This window comes from Piliocolobus tephrosceles, chromosome 1 (assembly GCF_002776525.5).
Source record: "Piliocolobus tephrosceles isolate RC106 chromosome 1, ASM277652v3, whole genome shotgun sequence".
Taxonomy (NCBI): domain Eukaryota; kingdom Metazoa; phylum Chordata; class Mammalia; order Primates; family Cercopithecidae; genus Piliocolobus; species Piliocolobus tephrosceles.
The window spans coordinates 132,314,207-132,333,456 of NC_045434.1; the positions used below are offsets into that span (position 1 = coordinate 132,314,207).

At 42.3% G+C, this 19,250-nt stretch overlaps 1 protein-coding gene across 12 annotated transcripts in view; it reads right to left on the minus strand.

Moving 5' to 3' along the window:
- LRRC8D (leucine rich repeat containing 8 VRAC subunit D) overlaps positions 1–19,250 on the minus strand; it is a 138,361-nt gene that overhangs the window by 42,871 nt on the left and 76,240 nt on the right. The window contains exon 3 of one of the 12 annotated variants that reach the window (XR_002730831.2): positions 4,190–4,247. The exons of the other annotated variants lie outside the window; for them this stretch is intronic. The gene's annotated coding sequence lies outside the window, so the exon portion shown is untranslated. Of the gene's footprint in view, positions 1–4,189; positions 4,248–19,250 lie in introns of those variants that run through there. 12 annotated transcript variants of the gene reach the window in all.

Here is a 19,250-nt window from a genome sequence, read left to right on the forward strand (position 1 = left end):
AGCTCACAATCATTTACATTTTCTTTTTTTTTTTTTTTTTGAGACGGAGTCTCGCTCTGTGGCCCAGGCTGGAGTGCAGTGGCCGGATCTCAGCTCACTGCAAGCTCCGCCTCCCGGGTTCATGCCATTCTCCTGCCTCAGCCTCCCAAGTAGCTGGGACTACAGGCGCCCGACAACACGCCCAGCTAATTTTTTGTATTTTAGTAGAGACGGGGTTTCACCGTGTTAGCCAGGATGGTCTCGATCTCCTGACCTTGTGATCCGCCCGTCTCGGCCTCCCAAAGTGCTGGGATTACAGGCTTGAGCCAACAAATGTTTAGCTTAGGTAATGTGCTAGGTGCTGAAGACACCACACACACACACAGAGTAGAGCAAGATAGATACAGTCCTTGCCCTCCAAGAGCTTAAAGATCCACCCATGCTTAGATTAGTTTGGAAAAGATGGAGCATGGATTACTACCACCATTCTGCCCAGAATTATTTAGGGTAAGCAGTGCTAATATCTAAAATGACACAGCCAGGTGCAGTAAAGCACTTTGGGAGGATTGCTTGAGCCCAGGAGTTTGAGACCAGCCTGGGAACATAGTAAGACCCTGTCTTCACTATATGTAAAAATTGTTAAAAAGGCAATAAAGTGTATAAATGTAAAAAGAACTGTGATAACTGAGACCAGCAATAAGCAATAATAGTAAACAAAAACCAGGGACCTTTCCAGAAAAACTATCACCCTAATTATAGGCCACATGGGCTAGAAAGGTCTGATGCCATTATTTAAGGCTGATATATAAACACAAGTCTAGATATTTTTAGGCAAACAATCTGTAGTCACATCATATCTTAGATATTTTACAGTTATAGTCCATCCAAAGTGGATAACATAGCAAGACAATTTTTACTTCTTTAAGAAGGGGATTGACCTTTTACTATGGTAGGATGTTACATATTACAATTATTTTCTAGTAAAAACTTTGGAGTACAAAAAGAGAGGCAATTGACACAAACCATGACAATAGCATTTCCCACACTTTTCCATATCAGAATATATGTACAACATGACAGTATCTGTACTGCATAAATCAGGAAACAGCTGAAGCTGCTCATGGTTAGAGGCTGCCCTATACCATGGGCTGAGAGGATTTGCTTGTCGGCAAGCATATATTCATTACGTTACTAGTAAGCCAGGAAATTGACCCAAATTATGTAACACATTTGAGAGTGAGGAATACAAGAGAGCAGGAGAGGAATAATTCTTCCACTTAGAAAATATATCAATATTATCTTTCAGAAAATATTTTGAAGATGGTGATAAACTGATACCACAAGTTGTACTGAATTTGAAAATGTAAGTAATGAGACTAAAAAGTGTAGAGAGGATTCCACGTTGCAAGCATTTGTCTGTAATATGCTCATGCATCCTATGCCACCCATTTTCACCACAAATGCACTGGTTGAGGATAAGAGCTACAAACTGTCTTTCAAATTTACATACTCTTAACTCTGCATGGCATACTTTTCTAGAAGGAAAAAAGAAATATTAGGTCTTGTTACTTATATATGGCAAGTACTGAAGCTTTTAGGGTAGGTCCAGATGTTTTTTATTTTTAATCACTCATTTCCTCCCAAGTTGACTTTTTTTTTTTTGAGGCGAAGTCTCGCTCTGTCGCCCGGACTGGAGTGCAGTGGCCGGATCTCAGCTCACTGCAAGCTCCGCCTCCCGGGTTTACGCCATTCTCCTGCCTCAGCCTCCGGAGTAGCTGGGACTACAGGCGCCCGCCACCTCGCCCGGCTAGTTTTTGTATTTTTAGTAGAGACGGGGTTTCACCGTGTTAGCCAGGATGGTCTCGATCTCCTGACCTCGTGATCCGCCCGTCTCGGCCTCCCAAAGTGCTGGGATTACAGGCTTGAGCCACCGCGCCCAGCCTCCAAGTTGACTTTTTAATCAAAATAGTCTTCCATTCCTATGATAACTACTAAGTGTGCCCCCAAAACCATTATTTGGTAACAGACACCTGCCACCATCACCACCCAGTTTATCTGGGTGCAAAGGTGCCCATCTAGAGAGAACATTTCCCAGCCTCGTTTGGAGCCAGGTGTGGCCGCCTAATACAGAGGGACCAATAGAACGTAAGAAGCAGTTCAACTAACTTCCTGGTAACCTTCATAAAGACAAGGCTACTTGACTTGGCCGTCCTTTTCCTTTTTTCCTGCGGGCTAGAAATGGGGACAGCAGGACAACCTTAAAAATCATGTGTGTAGCACAGCAGTGCTATCTTGCCAGTTGCTGGCTGCTCATATCTGGACTGTTCTGTGAGGAGAAAATAAACATCTATGTTATTTAAGTCATTCTATTTGGGTGTCTCAGCAGTTTAGTTGGTAACATAATAAAACCTCCAACTACTAAAAAACACCTCTTAAAAGCATCTAGAAACAGAAATATTGGGACAGACTTATTTTATAGTTGATCTTTGTTTATAAATACAGGTATTTTATAAACACTAAGGACTTAAAGTGAAAGTATAAACATAAAATAGTATTTTATACTAATAATTTATAAACAATATATTGTAATTTATTATAAATAATATAGAGATATTACAAATGAACAGAACATGATATAATAATAACTATAATAAATTAACAGGGTAAGACTTGTGAGAGACAAAATGCGCCAGACAATTAAGGAGGTGATTTTCTTCAAGCTATTGCAATAAAACATTAATGAGGGCTGTCTCAAAGAAAAGGAAGGGGTCTGGAGTTTTATAGAGGCAGGTAAACAAGGATCATCTGGGAGTCAGGAGGAAGGACAGAGATGGGTCTAATCTCAGAATACTGGAGAGCAAGATAGTCCTTTGTGGTTTCCCAGAACACCAAAGGGTCGGGGCAGGGGGTGAGGGTTGGAAAATTGAAGGATGGGGACGATTTTCCAGATTGCAACTCAGGAAAAGTTCAATATTGTAAGATCCTAATTAGAAAGGGACAGTTAGGAAACCACCAAAGGGTTTTAACAAGTGAGGCAATGAGGTCACAATTCCGTTTTAAAAAGTATTCTACCAGGAATGTAGAAGCAAGACTGAAGGGAGGAAAGACTGGAGGCAGGGAGATGGAGAAAACTACTCTATAATCAACATGATTTCCAGTCAATTCAATTTTTCAGTTGGAATAGCTGGTACTGGTATAATAAATTTAAGTCAAGGTATCCAGTAGTTGGTTGTCCTGAATCCTAAGAGAAAGATCTGGGATTTACAGATTTATGACCTATCTATATATGCAAGATGAGATAATCCAAGGAGAGCATACACAGAGAAAAAAGGCCAAAGGCAGAATCCAGTGGATCACTAGCATTTAGGGAACTGGGAGAAGAAAAGGATTCTGCAGAGAGGAAGAAGGGTGGGCCAGAGGACAGGAAGAACTATGAAGAGAATGTTGGCCTACAAGCCAAAGGAGGCAACCCCTTCAGGAAGAGAGTGGTAAGCAGCTTTGCAGGTGTCAAAAGCAAGTCATGCATGTTAAGGGGCAAAAGTGACTGCTGGATCTGGCAGCTGAGAGTCACTTGACACTTTGGCCTCAGCACTTTTGGTGAAGAAATCTGGCTCACAATATGCAAGGGTATGTGGGAAAGTGAATATTCACCTCTCAAACCTCAGCTGCGGACGAAACAAAAGGCTGGTTACAACAGTGAGAAGGGGAGGCAGGCATGATAGGAGGGTGTATTTTTCAGGATGGGAAAGGGGTAGAGAGGTGAGAAAGTACCAAGATGTTTTTTTTAATGGCTACTTGTTTCTTATTTTGAGCATAAAGTCAAATTATACAAACATATTTCTACAAGGAGCTATAACTCAAGTATGCGGCATGTTGCTATGACTTCATAAAACTACAGAGATTAAGGAATTCAGAATCCCATGGAAATTCTTAAACAGAGTTTGGACATACATTGTTTGATTTTCCCTTCAGCAAACTGGTAAACACTAACCTTGCTAACCACCATACTGCTTATCCCGTCACAAAATTTTAAAAAGTTCTTTTTTGAAAAGTCTGAAGGCAAAAAGGTAACTTGCAAAATAATTCCACAAACTATATAACTAAAAAAAAAAAAAACAACAAAAAACAAACAAACAAAAAACCCAAAACGCATGGACATATAAGTGAGTAGCTCTATATATATTCAAGTAATCCAAGCAGTGTCAGGCTTTCTCACCCGCTGAAACGTCCTGGGAAGGTCAAGCATTCAGAGAACTCGTTAGATTACACTGAAAAGAAGATGGTGGGAAAAGAAATATTTAGTATTTCTAAGGAGAGTGTCAGTGGCCTACAGCAGCTAGTTTACTTCTCATTTCCTTGACCATGGTATACAGGGACAAAGATGAGGGGAGGAGCTGTGCACTCCTGACATCTTTACGTGGAAATCTTGGGCTGTATCTTGCCACTTAACACTGAGGCTACTGCTAATAGGCAAGGGGAAGACAGGAAGAAAACTACCCCTACCCCTCATGAATAACCAACCACTTACATACTTGAGCTTATTAAATTGTCCTATCCATCCTAAGCAGTGGTATTACTGTTTCAGTTTTACTGAGAGATAACAGGTTTTGAAAGTTTGAGTAATTTGACCAAGATCACACAGCTAATACAAGGTGGACCAGGATTTAAACCCAGATCTGACTGACACTACGAAGCCCCTACCTGCCCCCTTAGCTTATTTTAAACTAGAGATTAACTCAAATTAAATTAAATTTGCTTCTACAAATTAAAAAAAAAATCATTAGAAGGAACCCCTAAAGTGAAGGTGACAAAATGCTGGTAGTCAAAGGCTGCCTAAGGGCACAAGGAGTAAAGCCCCAAAAAACGAAACAACAACCCAATTGTCATTTAATAACAATATTACCTAAGGTCTTTATCATTATCTCACTTTTTAAAAGACAAGTCCATGGATTCCAACTAATCTGATCCTTACAAACTACTATGAGACAAAGAAATAATATCAACTTTAAGTTATTAACAAAGTCAGACCAAATATTCAGTATAATCTCTTCACTAAATTTAGGCTGTGAAGATTTATTTTTTATTCTGAATTAATTAAAGTGTAACCGTAATTCTTAAAAGAATAAGTAACTCACTTAGGCCTACTGGTTCATAAATACAAAATATGTACTAATCACTCACTATAAGCAGAATAGTATCTTAGCTATGATTTTAAGAGTATGAAAGAAGGGGCTAAGGGACTTAAATTAGAGTGAAGATTCTTTTTTTTTTTTTTTTTGAGACGGAGTCTCGCTCTGTCGCCCAGGCTGGAGTGCAGTGGCCGGATCTCAGCTCACTGCAAGCTCCGCCTCCCGGGTTTACGCCATTCTCCTGCCTCAGCCTCCCCAGTAGCTGGGACTACAGGCGCCCGCCACCTCGCCCGGCTAGTTTTTTGTATTTTTTAGTAGAGACGGGGTTTCACCGTGTTAGCCAGGATGGTCTCGATCTCTTGACCTCGTGATCCGCCCATCTCGGCCTCCCAAAGTGCTGGGATTACAGGCTTGAGCCACCGCGCCCGGCCCTAGAGTGAAGATTCTTACTCAGTGAGGGGATTTGGTATATTTGCTAAATTCTTATAATCCTACTTTGCCAGATAATAAATTTCCTATGCTGCTCCTGAACGATGTACCACTGGAACCCCATATACATTCTCTGTCTCTTACATTAGGAAATGAAAAAAAATGGCACTGGAAAAATATATTTCTACCTATTGGTTTTAGTTATGGAGTCAGGGGCTACATAATCAAACTCCAAAAGTTGCATCCTAATCATCTATACCAAACAGCTACTGTCTGTAAACAATGATATGTGAGGAGGCAGTGTGTTTCCTAAATGACTCAGGTCTTCATTACTAATGACACAATCACAAGCAGAAGAAAAACCAGACCTGAATTGCACAAGCATAGCCTGAGAGATAGTAATACCACAGTTATAAATTACAGGCCTCTTCTAAATCACATACTGTCATCAATCTCAGATAGAGCTTCCTGCCCAGTAAAATCTGCCTTAATTGGTTTTCTTTTTTTTTTTTTTTTTTGAGATGGAGTCTTGCTCTGTCGCCCAGGCTGGAGTGCAGTGGCCGGATCTCAGCTCACTGCAAGCTCCGCCTCCCGGGTTTATGCCATTCTCCTGCCTCAGCCTCCGGAGTAGCTGGGACTATAGGTGCCCGCCACCTTGCCAGGCTAGTTTTTTGTATTTTTAGTAGAGACGGGGTTTCACCGTGTTAGCCAGGATGGTCTTGATCTCCTGACCTCGTGATCCACCCGTCTCGGCCTCCCAAAGTCCTGGGATTACAGGCTTGAGCCACCGTGCCTGGCCTTGGTTTTTATTCTGTTGTTGTTGTTGAAAAACTGAAAGACAGCCATCTCAGGCAGCATCATGGGAATTTCAGATACACATACACACACACACACACACACACACACACACACACACACACACACAAACCCCCACCCACCCACTCCTTTAAAGCTCAAATGAGTGCATCTAGATTTCAAGGAAATACTAACAAGGAACACGTTGAGGGTATTTTCCACTGGTTTAAAAATAAAGCATTCTACCCTTTAAAAAAATAAATCCCCAAATTATAGAAACAGGAAGCAGCAGCTGGATTTATCATCCTTCATTTCCTCTGAGAGTCACGGTAGGGAACTCCCCGTTGAGACAAAAGCCACGGAGAGGTTAGCCCCTCCTGCCTGAACCCACATATCCACATGCTGCTGCTGCTGGTCCAACATGGACAATGGTCGGCCACTTCAAAATCAAACTTGCTTTGTCTTATAAAGCATTCTGTGTCCAAGCCCTGCGTGTTGATAAAATGAAAAACCTGACTAGCACTTAACACATACATAACTGGTCTTAGAAGGGCCTCACTCTCATTTCTCATGGAGATGTCTCTTTCCTGGGCTCACCCAGGAGGGCTTTAGGGACCTGAGGACCTGAACACACAACAGAAGATGCAACAGATTCAACAGAAGATGATGATGACAACACCCCTGAGGGACTCTGCAGCCTTGTTCTGGTGGCTGTGCTGGAAGAAAGAAAGAGGGCTGGCTGGGTTCTAGTCTTCTTTCATCCATTTATGATTACAGTTGAAATACTTAAGTCTCACTCAGCCTCAGTTCTTGTGTCTGTGAAATGATAACGGGACCATCTATTTCACAGAGGTGTAATGAGAAGTGAGATGATGAATATGAAATACTTTGTAAATTACACAGAAATAATAACAGACTAGAGCAACAACAATCTATATACCGGCATAAGATGGCTTTGCCAGTTTCAAAGCTTTCACAAATATTATTTAGGTTGATCCTTAAAATGATACAATTGGGTGGGTGGTGATGACATCATCATTATCATCATCATCACTATTATGTATGTTTTATAAATGAGCTAGTGTAGAGGAACATAATGGGAAAATTATGTCCTAACTCCTTCGCACAAATTCACATCATTTAAAAACATTTCTGGCAACATGCTTGTGATAAGTACATGGCTGGGAGTTATGAAAGTCACTCACATTTCAGGGCTGCTACTCTAGTCAAATCCCTTAACCTCTCCAGGCAACATGATTCATCTATCTGTCACGGGGTTGGGGGGAGACAAACATAAATTAGACCTGGTTCCATCTCTTGAAGAAATCAGTTGGCGCAAGGGGGCTGGTGGTGATGGTGGAAAGAAGTGACATATAAACACATTAATTACAAAACAGTGTTTACTTAAAATATGGAGTATGAACAAAGTGCTGTGTGATCACAAAGCAGGAAATGACTAATGTAGGGGGACTCGTGAAAGGATTCCTCTAATTTCTTTGTAAACTAAGAAAAGAAGGAAATCAGACTACAAATGGATCAATGTCCCTTTTCAGGCTAAAACTCTGAAAAAACGAGGCTTAGAAAGGTTGTCAGTAAGCTCAATATACAGTGTGATTCCTCTTCCTCATCTGCTCATAGCCAACACATGATTTAAAATAACAGAGTGGCCGGGCACGGTGGCTCGCATTTGTAATCCCAGCACTTTGCGAGGCCAAGGTGGGTGGATTACCTGAGGTCAGGAGTTCAAGACCAGCCTGGTCAATGTGGTAAAACCCCATTTCTACTAAATATACAAAAATTAGCTAGGTGTGGTGGTCTGTGCCTTGTAATCCCAGCTACTCAGGGGGCTAGGCAGGAGAATCACCTGAACCCAGGAGGCGGAGGATGCAGTGAGCTAAGATCACACCACTGCATTCCAGCCTGGGCAACTGAGCAAGACTCAGTCTCAAAAAAAAAAAAAGACACTGTGGAAGACAGGAAGCCCAGCACCTGAAAGATAGATGGGAAGCCCTTTAGGACCCTTTGTGTTCAAACATGATACATGACAATAGCCTTCCTGCATGAGTAAATGCTGACAGATTTGTTTGTGCTTCTTATAAACTAACACTTGAATTAAGATGAGCTAGGGTACATGATACAAATTCAGATTCCTGGCCTCCACTGAGACCTATCCTTTTCTACATGAGCCCCCAAAGACCTTCAGAAAATAGCCGTTGACAGGTTGCAATGCAATGAACAGGAAAAGCAAACTATATGCAGCCTGGAAGGCCTTGCCAGCAAGGCTGAGCTGAGATGACTCAGCAGGTTCGAGCTGTGACCCTTCACTTCTGGAGTCATTACTCCAGTTCTTATCCAGTGCCTACCACAAATGCACGCACACAGGCTGGTCTCACTCCAGAGCCCATCTAAGAATAACATGGAGTGGCTAACACAACTTGGCACAACACACAGGCAGGTTTTTCCAAAGAATGACAGCCCCGGGTCCTGGGTGACAACTGGCTCCCAAAAGTTTGGCTAAGAAAGCCAACAAAAAGGACAGACATTGTGAGCAAGCAGCGACCTGGTCAGTCACAGTCTACTTTAAATTCCACAAAAGCTTGTTCTTTAGAAAGGGGACAGAGGTTGGGGAAAGTAGAAAAGGCAGAGTCAGGGGTGCGATTTTGGGGCTGTGTCAGTTAAGTACTATAAACCGATTTCCAAAGCTATGAAATTACTAACAGGGATAATGATGAATTCCCTTCAGTGATGATAGCGGCTCTACTTTTCTCCGTTCTTCAGTAGCAGCGATACTCGAGCTTCTGTTTGAGCTGATGCCATACAGCATACTCTGCTTATATCGAGGGTAAAATTCACCTTTGGGCTACAGTGTGTACAGTACCAGATGTCTAGTTCTGTTTAGCATTTTATAAGGAATCGTTCCTCTCATTTTTTTAGTCAAATAGGGATTTTTTTTTTAAGCCTAAAAGTGATGCTTGAAAGAAGATTCAGATGTGGGAAGTAAACAGCAGTTGAGGGGCAGTTAAAACACCAGGGAACAAGGTGGCTGCCCCGTAAAAATGTGCTCTCATTTGCATTTAGAGCCTTAGCTAAAGCTGTGGAGGAGGACAACTGTTCAAATACAATTGTAGAGGTGTCTTCTCTTCCTTCCCCATTCAATGTCCCTGGTAAGCAGGGGCCAGGTCTCAGCTACCTTTGAAGACCCTACTGCAGGTGTTGAGGTGAGAGGACACTTACTCATTTTCTTCATGTTACATCGCCAAGAGAGAATTCCTCACAATACACCTGGCCTTTCTTGCTGCCCCCTCACTAATTCCTCCTCTTCGTTCTCTTTGAGATTTGCCTGTCTGCAGAGGTCATGGATGCTGGACTCCTCTCCTGCTGGGGGTAGCCAGCTTTCCCCTGCAGGGTGCCAGCTTCCGTTATCCTGGCATGCCAAGAAAAGGTGGGTAGTTTTATCTAATTCAGGGATAAAATTTCTGGAGGCCCACTTGGCTGCAGACCCAAAGCCATATTCTCCAAAATGCATCATCAGTAATAAAGATGATATTTTGCTCTTTACCAGCCTGACTCCTTTATCTTTCTAACTGGTGTGGAATCTGGGCATGGAAGAGGGGTTATTCACTTGGCTCCCTCAAACTTCAATAGTGAGTAGTTTTCCTTGCTTTGTGTAGCTTACAGCTTTCAGTGAATATTTATCAAAGATATATGTGCAAAAATGTGGTGAGAGGGAAAGAAATCTGTTTGGTTTTATTTGTTCATGAGTGAGTATTTGACCATATTCCATCCCACAAGTCTTGGGAGGTAGTCCAAAATATGATATCCAATTTACGTGTGAATTCTTAGAGGGAAACAATTAACATATATTCAAAAGAGAAACAGCCATATTAAAAATATTATTGATGTCTTAGCACATGGAAATAGGTTTTTGACCCTTGTAGAGCATTAACCTCATGGAAAGTTTCTTCAAACTATTTTCTAAGCCAAATGACACAGGTGAAACCTTAACTCTTAGGAGGCTTCTTTTTTTTTTTTTGAGATGGAGTCTCGCTGTGTTGCCCAGGCTGGAGTGCAGTGGCCGGATCTCAGCTCACTGCAAGCTCTGCCTCTGGGTTTATGCCATTCTCCTGCCTCAGCCTCCCGAGTAGCTGGGACTACAGGCGCCTGCCACCTTGCCCAGCTAGCTTTTTGTATTTTTTTAGTAGAGACGGGGTTTCACTGTGTTAGCCAGGATGGTCTCAATCTCCTGACCTCGTGATCCGCCTGTCTCGGCCTCCCAAAGTGCTGGGATTACAGGCTTGAGCCAACTCGCCCGGCCAGCAAGCTTCTTTTATGTGTGCTGAAATAAATCTGAAGGGCACCATGACATTTCTTCCCAAGTTCCTTTTCATTTTTCTGACCAGCTATTTTAAACTATCAATCCTTTATGAAAGGGTTATTTAAAACCTCCAAAATCAAGTATTTCCATGTAAAAATTTGTTTGCCTGCAACTAAAAGAATCAGCTATGCATAGAACTATAACAGCAAGGATACTGGATGGCTTACAAAGTGACTTTAACATGGTCATCATTTTAATTCATCCTCACAACCATACAACAATCCTGACTCTTGCCTTTTCTACTTCCCCCAACCTCTGTCCTCTTTCTAAAGAAAGGATTTTTGTATGTAAAGTAAGTGTTATTAGCAACTTCAAGTTAGGGGAAAAACTGTTCAAAAAGTTCAATTCCAAGACTGCCCAATATTACCCAGCTAATAGTAGTGGTACTGGGACTCAAACTTAGGTCTCATAATAAAACTGACGTGTTGCCTACTAAGTCATGACTCTGGATAAGGTGTTCACATCCCTCCCTGCAGCTTTACAGTGTCTGGTCCTAACACCCGTGCAGTGCAGGAGTGGCCAATAGAGCTCCAGGTAAAGCATGTCAGCAAGAACCAGATGAAATAACCTGGAGCAGATAGAAGAACAAGTTAATTCACTGAGTTCAGATGTCCCTGATCCTTCTCCTGCATTCCTGCAGTCCTTTTAAGGAAGAAAAGTGAATGAACTAATTTCATTTTATTTCCTTCCTTCCTTTCCCCTGGGCTGAACCAAAAAGGCACAGCCCAGGAACCAGACCAGCAGGCAGCTGATCTCTCTAAAAACAGTTTCACATCTATTAAACTACAGGATGCTCCATTAACTCCAAAAAGAGCCTGAAGGTCCAACTTTCTTGAATGCACCAGTGGTCAGATGGTCACTTACAGCTGCAATGAAAACTGCAACTGAGCCTGGGGACTCCCAAAGGAGCCAAAGTAAGGGGAAATGTTTTTAACTTTGACAGAAGTATTGGGAGAGGGTGAGGACAATCCTTCCAGATAGCTCAGAAAGCTATCTCTACTATTAGTGTTTTCATCCTGCCCCGCCCACTTTAATTCTTTAGGTCCTCTCTGGTTTGTCCTTGGACAGAACTGGCTTGAATCCTGAGTAGGGGGAGGTTAGGTGGTCTCAGTCTAACTGGGGATTCCAGGATGATAATTATTCTCAAAGGTGAAAACAATGACTTTTAGCAGCCTTCCAAGCTTCTAGAATCATTAAATAAAATGATATGCAAATATCAGATACCAGAGGTATTAAAAGATCTCAAAAAACACATTTATGTTTAGGGAGAAATCAATTCAGAGCCAGTTATAAAGTTTCTGGGCTCAACTCAAGACACCAGATTGAAATGTTCATAAAATAAGAGATTCCTTTTTATGAATCACAGTTATTACTAGTTACGAACATCAGCAAACCCCCCAAAAAGTAAATGTGGTAAAGCAGCAGATGTAATAATGTTTAACTTTCTGGAGGGAACTCTCATCCTTAAAATAAACCAACCAAGTCCACCAGAATCCTGAAAACACTATTCCAATATGTGTAACCATGTTTGCTTGAAGATTAAGGGAGATAAAATGTCTAGTACCACCCTTTCTGCTAATCCTACTATTTCTCTCAGCAGTGAGAACAGTGTCACCTGAGTGGAAATTACATGTGGCAATGTGATACTGTGTACCTCACTGAAAAGGCATCCACAGCAGACAACTTTAATTTTGATCACACAGGCGAACAAAAAAAGTGATCAAGAGAATTGAAAAGATGCCACTACAGAGAAGAGATATAGCCTAATATATTCAAGGTGAAGCGTTTTCTAAAATTTCCTCTTATTAACAATTCAAACAACTTTCATTGTAAAAGAAAGAAACTCAAAATCAGTTCAATAACTCAAGTGAAGAGTGCTACTACTTTCCCCATGCTGTCCCCAGCACACCCACAACTCTACCATCTCTGCCTTTGCAGTCAGAGAACACACAGTGCAATGACTAAGAGAAGAGGCACAGGAGTCACACTGCTAGAGCCAAGAATCCTGGCTCTGTCATTTATTAGCTGTGTGATGTCAGGTGTGTTACCTAACATCTCTGTTTCCCTCTGTCTTTCTCAGTAAGTAGGAAACAACAGCACTCACCTCAGAGGTTGTGGTGGGGATTTAGTGAGCCCATACATGTCCCCACTTAGCACAGTGCCCAGTGCACATTCAGCAGTCAATTTACTTAACTTCAAAGGCAATGACATGGGATTAACCAGACTACGAAAATGAAGAAATGGGCCGGGCGCGGTGGCTCAGGCATGTAATCCCAGCACTTTGGGAGGCCGAGGTGGGCGGATCACGTCAGGAGATCAAGACCATCCTGGCAAACACTGTGAAACCCCGTCTCTACTAAAAATACAAAAAAAATTAGCAGGGCTTGGTGGCGGGCGCCTGTAGTCCCAGCTTCTCGGGAGGCTGAGGCAGGAGAATGGCGTGAACCCAGGGGGCGGAGCTTGCAGTGAGTGGAGATCGCCCCGCTTCACTCTAGCCTGGGCAACAGGGCGAGACTCCGTCTCAAAAAATAAAGAAAGAAAGAAATGGGGATTACTTACAGTCTATACAAAAGTCAAATGTTCCCCCTAGGCAACCAGACTGAACCCATTAGAAAACATTCTTTTATTGCCCAGGCGTGGTGGCTCACGCCTGTAATCCCAGCACTTTGGGAGGCCGAGGCAGGCAGATCACGAGGTCAGGAGATCAAAACCATCCTGGCTAACACGGTGAAACCCCGTCTCTGCTAAAAACACAAAAAATTAGCCAGGCGCGGTGGCGGTCGCCTGTAGTCCCAGCTGCTCGGGAGGCTGAAGCAGGAGAACGGCGTGAACCCAGAAGGTGGAGCTTGCAGTGAGCAGAGATCGTGCCACTGCACTCCAGACTGGGCGACAGAGCGAGACTCCGTCTCAAAAAAAAAAAAAAAAAAGAAAAAGAAAAACAAAACATCCTTTTATTCAGTGGGCTCAGGGACTCAATTTGGTCATTCTTCTCAGTGGCTACCGCAGCTTATCAGAGAGGGCAGGCTCAAAGGACAAAAGTCAGTTCAGAAGAGATATGAAGACACAGAGAGAGAATGCCTGAGTCTGGGAGAAACTGGTTTGGGGCAGCTCTGAAAATGGGAAACAGCCAACAGTCCACAATCATGGGATTTAGGGCTTAGAAATAAAGTAGCAGGCTATTCAGATATGCATACTTTGTTATTATGGTTAAACTTTCCTCCATTTTCTCTTCAAAGTCCCTGCTGCAGGAGCATCTTCCAGAGACTGCTCTGCACTCCTTCAAATATGTACGGCCATTTCTGGCATTTAATTGTTGTGGAGAAAACATATGTTTCAATTATAAACTCCAGAGGAGGATGAGTGTGTCTCACACCTTGTGCCTCTCTCCCTGGTCTACTTCTGCCCCAGGGCCTAGCCCCCAACATGGAGATGCTTACCTAGAAAGTGCTATAGAGAAATGTGTTAACTATACTAAAAGCAGCACAGATGAGGCCAGTACAGAGAAAAGGGCAGAGCAAAGCAGCAAGCACCTCCCTACCTCTGTGAGGCTTCGGTGAAAAGGCTGACTTCAACAAGTTTAGGAGGAGGAAGAAGATGAAGCCTTCAGAGGCATGACGTACTGCAAAGATTATATAGTGTTCCTCCAAACAGAAATCAACTTTAAACAATAAACCATAAAATAAGTATAAGAAAGTTCTGCTAAGGTATGCTTTTTCTCATGATCACTGCTTTATTTTTTTAAGTAGCAAATATCAAATTATTTTTAAAAAAGAAACATATTTGAGCACGGTGTCTGCTTTCTGGTGCCCCAAACACGTTTAGTCTGCATATCTGGTAATCTAGCCTGCTTGGGCACCAAAGGATTCCTTCCAGATACAGAGAGGCAGGCATGTAAGAATGGAGTTGGCAGGGACACGTCAGGTGGAAAGGAAAGTATGAAGGAGACAGTGGGAATGAAAGGGTGGGGCAGAGGTGAGGACAGTTGGGGATTGGGCAATGGCACAGTTAGGGTAAGATGAGCAATTTCAATTCCTGCCAGGTTAAATCTGGAGAGAACTTCAGAAACAATCTAAACCCAATACTTTCCTTTTACAGGAGAGAAACTATTGCCCACTGATGATTTACCCAAGGCAAGGCTGCCAGTTAGAGGCAGAGATGGACCTGAAATCTGGCTTCCTGGCTGCCTATATAGAGCTCTTTCCACTCAGCACATCTCCTTTACGCTTACAGGGCAGAGGAATCAGAGCTCAGGCAAACAGGTGAGAACTCAAGCAGCCATGAAAGGCCCTGCAGGCTCTCCTGTCTCAATGCTGCCTGTTAACAGAGTCAGCAGAAGAGGCAAAGAGAAGAGGCTGTCACTCTGTTTCTGATGAAGCCATTTGGTCTTCTGATAGGATTTGTTGGACTAGAAATGCATGGGGCACACACAGTCTGTTTCCCAGGGCAGAGGCTGGTATCAGGATGCTGTGGAGTACACCTGACAACGTATGGCAGGAAAGCCCACAGCACAAGAGTTATGTACCCCTTTCATTCCCTGACCCCTCTGGCCTCCACTCATCATGACAAAGAACTGAAATCACCACTGGATACCTGGCTTTGTGATTCCAGATTCCTAAGATGGTACAGTTGTGAAGTTGTGAAGGAAACAGGGTGAGGATAAGATACATAAACCAACAGAGACAGCTGCATTAAAAATAGTCTTGACGAGATGCTGCTGTGGTTTTGCTGCCTAAAAACTGGAACAGACAAAAATTACTGAGAGGCTCAACAAGCTTATCTTCAGTGCTCTGTGGACCAACTCTCAGCTTTCAGACCTCCTGAGCTACAAACTTTCTTTATAAAATCAGCCTCCTTTCTCTGAGAGATACTTCCAGTAAGCGCCACTATACTTCGATGCCCACCTCAAATGGTAAACATATACTACATCTGGCCTGAACAAAGATTTATTTTTAGTCACAGTTTTTTCATGATGGACATAAATCACTCAATTGCATTCCACTTCATTCTGTGTAGGTATATTCCAAATATCTACACAAAATCAGGCAAACTAAGAAGAAAACAGACGATGACTTTTTAACCTCCATCTCTCACCACCTTTACCTTTTGAATCTTCCGTGATGCACTGTACCCAAAAGTCATTTCTCCCAGGGAAAAGCAAGAATTGAACAAAACACCATCAGCATTAGTAACTCATCATCCCTCTACCAGGTTCTCATCCGCAGGCTCTTGCCCATTGCGTTTCCTCTGCCTGAAGTACCCAGCTTTCTCCATTTTACCTTGTTAATTTCCTGTCTTTGCCTGCTACCAGTGCCTATGGGAAGCCTTCCTGGAAATCTCTACACCAATAACCCAGTCCTTTTAATCCTCCCTTGATGCTCCCAGAGTATCCTGTGCATTTCTGCCCCTCCATACTCTCATACAATCATCTGGTTTTGAGTCTATCTCCTTCACTAAAGCTGTAAGATTCTCTAGGGCAGGGATCATAATTCATTCACGTTTGTTTGCCCAGGGACCAGTATATGGAAGGGGTACAATAAATACATAGTTGTAAGACATTATCACACATATCCTTCAGCTGAATTCCTAGAGTGATACTGCAAGGCAGGAATTGTTGGTCGCATTATACAGACAAAGAAACAAGCTCAGAGAGGTTTCAAAGGATCCCCAGGGGCCATCAGTTCTGACACCCTCTAGCTCCCAGAATAGATTTTCACTTTACTACATCATAATCATTTAACCATACAAGTTCCACATAGAAGACAAATCTGAAAGCATTGATCCTTTGATGTGGGCCTATACATTGTGACCTGCACAAATGAAGAACAGATACATAAAATTTTCAAATGTGACTATAATTGTTCAAATTATTCTAAAAGCAGGAACGATGATCAGCTAAGCTGACAGAGCTTACATTAATTGTTTCCTCAAGGTCCTCTCCATCCTAAAGCTCTGCAGAAATGTCTGGTGGACATGAATTAGATACAAAGTTGATCTGGTTATAAGGTCACAAAACTGTCTCTGGTTAACTGCCAACACTGTCAGACATCTTCAAAGAGCCAGACATGGCACAGCAGCAATGGCTGGCAAACCAGAAGTAACTTGGATGTGGCTGATTTGACCAGGCAGAAAAGAGGGGTCGGATGGGGTTGGTTTGGAACTTTGACTGTCCATGACCCTCTGGCACACTTGAGCCTCTCCTCAGCCAAAGAAAGTGGTTTTCAGCATAGCTGCACCCTAGAATAATGCGGAGTGGCCTCGAAAACTAATGTAATGCTAGGCCACACCCCCGGAGGTGCCAACTTAGTGGACCTAGGGTAGGCCCTTGAGTCTACACCTGAATCATTGAAAAGTTGCTCTGCAACTGTAGTGTGCAGCCAGATTTAAAGGCCTGGGTGTTTCCGAAGCTTAAGAGCTCATCTCGTTGACCCAAATTTAAGATGAAAAGCACAAGTGGAACACCTTTTGGAACTTTCCTTTCCTTTACATCCATCGACATTTAAAACACTTAAGCAAACAGCCACTCAGCACATCGCAGTATGGACACTGCTTTTGAGTTACTCAACATCGGCTTTTATAGAGATGGAAACACAACATTCCTCTACTCTATCTGAAAGATTTTCCAGCCTTTTCTGCACAAACATTTCTAATGACAGGCACTTTGTAGTTGTATGCTTAGAACAGGTGAATATTACAGTATGTAAATTAAATCTTAGTAAAGCTGTTTGTGTATGTATATCTGTGTTTTAAGGTACTTTGCTTGATTTCGGGAATAGCACTTATTACAAGAAAGTTCTTTTGGATCATTCTATGAAATTAACCGATCTCTCCTTTACACTCACTGATCCTAGCCCTGCTGCTGGGGCCACTCAGATTTAAGCCTAATTCCTCTTCCACTTGACTCTGAATTCAGGCATATCTGGGAGTGAATCCATTTACTAGCTATGTGACCCACAGCAAATGAGCTCTTTCTGAGCTTCAATGTCCTGATCCACAGGAAGTGATAGTACTTCCTTTGTAGAATTTGTGAGGATTGGCAAGCATCTAATATCTGGAACACTGTGAGATGCTCAATGAATAATGCTTTCCTTCCCTTCCCCTTAGAGGTGGAGTACAAGGCTAAACATCCACACATAGATATTTCACAATTCCTCATCAGGTTGCGGTTTTCCATTTTTCACCATGCTCCCATGAATTGCTTTTAGATTTGATAAATGTGGTGGCCTCACTACAGCATCAGTTAACTCTGATACAATAACTGCAGTATACCAATGACTGCTTACTGGCTCATATTCAATGTTTTAAAAGTTATAGGAACCCAAGATTTTTCCTCCCAGTATCAGCTGCCTGTGGGCACTAAATCACATACAGAGGTTCAGCCACATATCAGAGATATCTTTATTCAGCTGCTCAGGAGCGAGTATGGGGGTTAGGTGGGAATTCCTTCTGTTATCTGCTGTGCTAGGAGAGGTGGCCTCCAATTATTACACTATAACCATGCTGCTCCTTCCCTGTACCAGGCACTCACCGGGATGTACCTTGTTCCAGCCTCCACCTCCACTGCACTTTTGCTGCCCGCCGCTTTTATCTGTGATTCTGGGTGGGCAACATAGCACTGCAGAAATCAAATGAGATTTGGCTAAGGCAGACCAGTTCAAATCATGGTGTCCTCTCTCAGAGCAAACTATTAACTTACAGCAAATAATTTTTTTTCAGGTTATTAAAAATAACCTCCTTTTTTACAAAAGGTTAATATATGCCTGATAGGAAACTGAAAAACACAAGCAGCAAAGAACAAAGTTATCCACAACCACAAGCAGTTTACAGTTTGACGTGTCCTCCCAGGTCCTGTGTGTGTATAGACACAGCATCCAATTTAATGGGATTAACGTATGCAGTATGTATCACGCTTTTAAACACCTCATGAATATTTACCAATTCAAAATCTCAAAGCTATGTAAGTATTATGATAACCAAGAATATACTACACCAACTCAATCTGCTAGGAAAAAACATAATCCTACCTTTCTTAGGGCAAAAATTTCATAGAAGACAAAAATGGCAACAGGCCTCTAGAGAAAGCACTGGCAGAGTTCCGATTAAAATACTGTATTCCCTTAATACTCAACTTAAAATGAAACCATAAAGCAACATAATACACCAAGTATAACGTTTCTAAGATAATTCATTAACAGATCTATACTATTAAAATACTAGCAAGAAGGTATGTTGCCACTGAATTACTTAAGGTATTCCTATAGTATAGCCAAGAGAGACGTACATACATCAATAGTTATCGTCAAAATGTGTATATGAACACATCTGCATACTTCTCTTCCTTTGGATTTCCTTCTGCCCCTCTGGTCCCGATGTAATGAATAGGTTCTAATACACTCCGCTGACTTCAAGTAAATCATTTAACTCTCTGAATATCAATCAGCACCCCTCTCTGCAAAAACTGAACCGCCACACCTTTCCAAAGTGATTATTACGAAAATTAAATGATTATGCTGCAATAAAGTGTCTAGCCTAATGTCTAATGCACA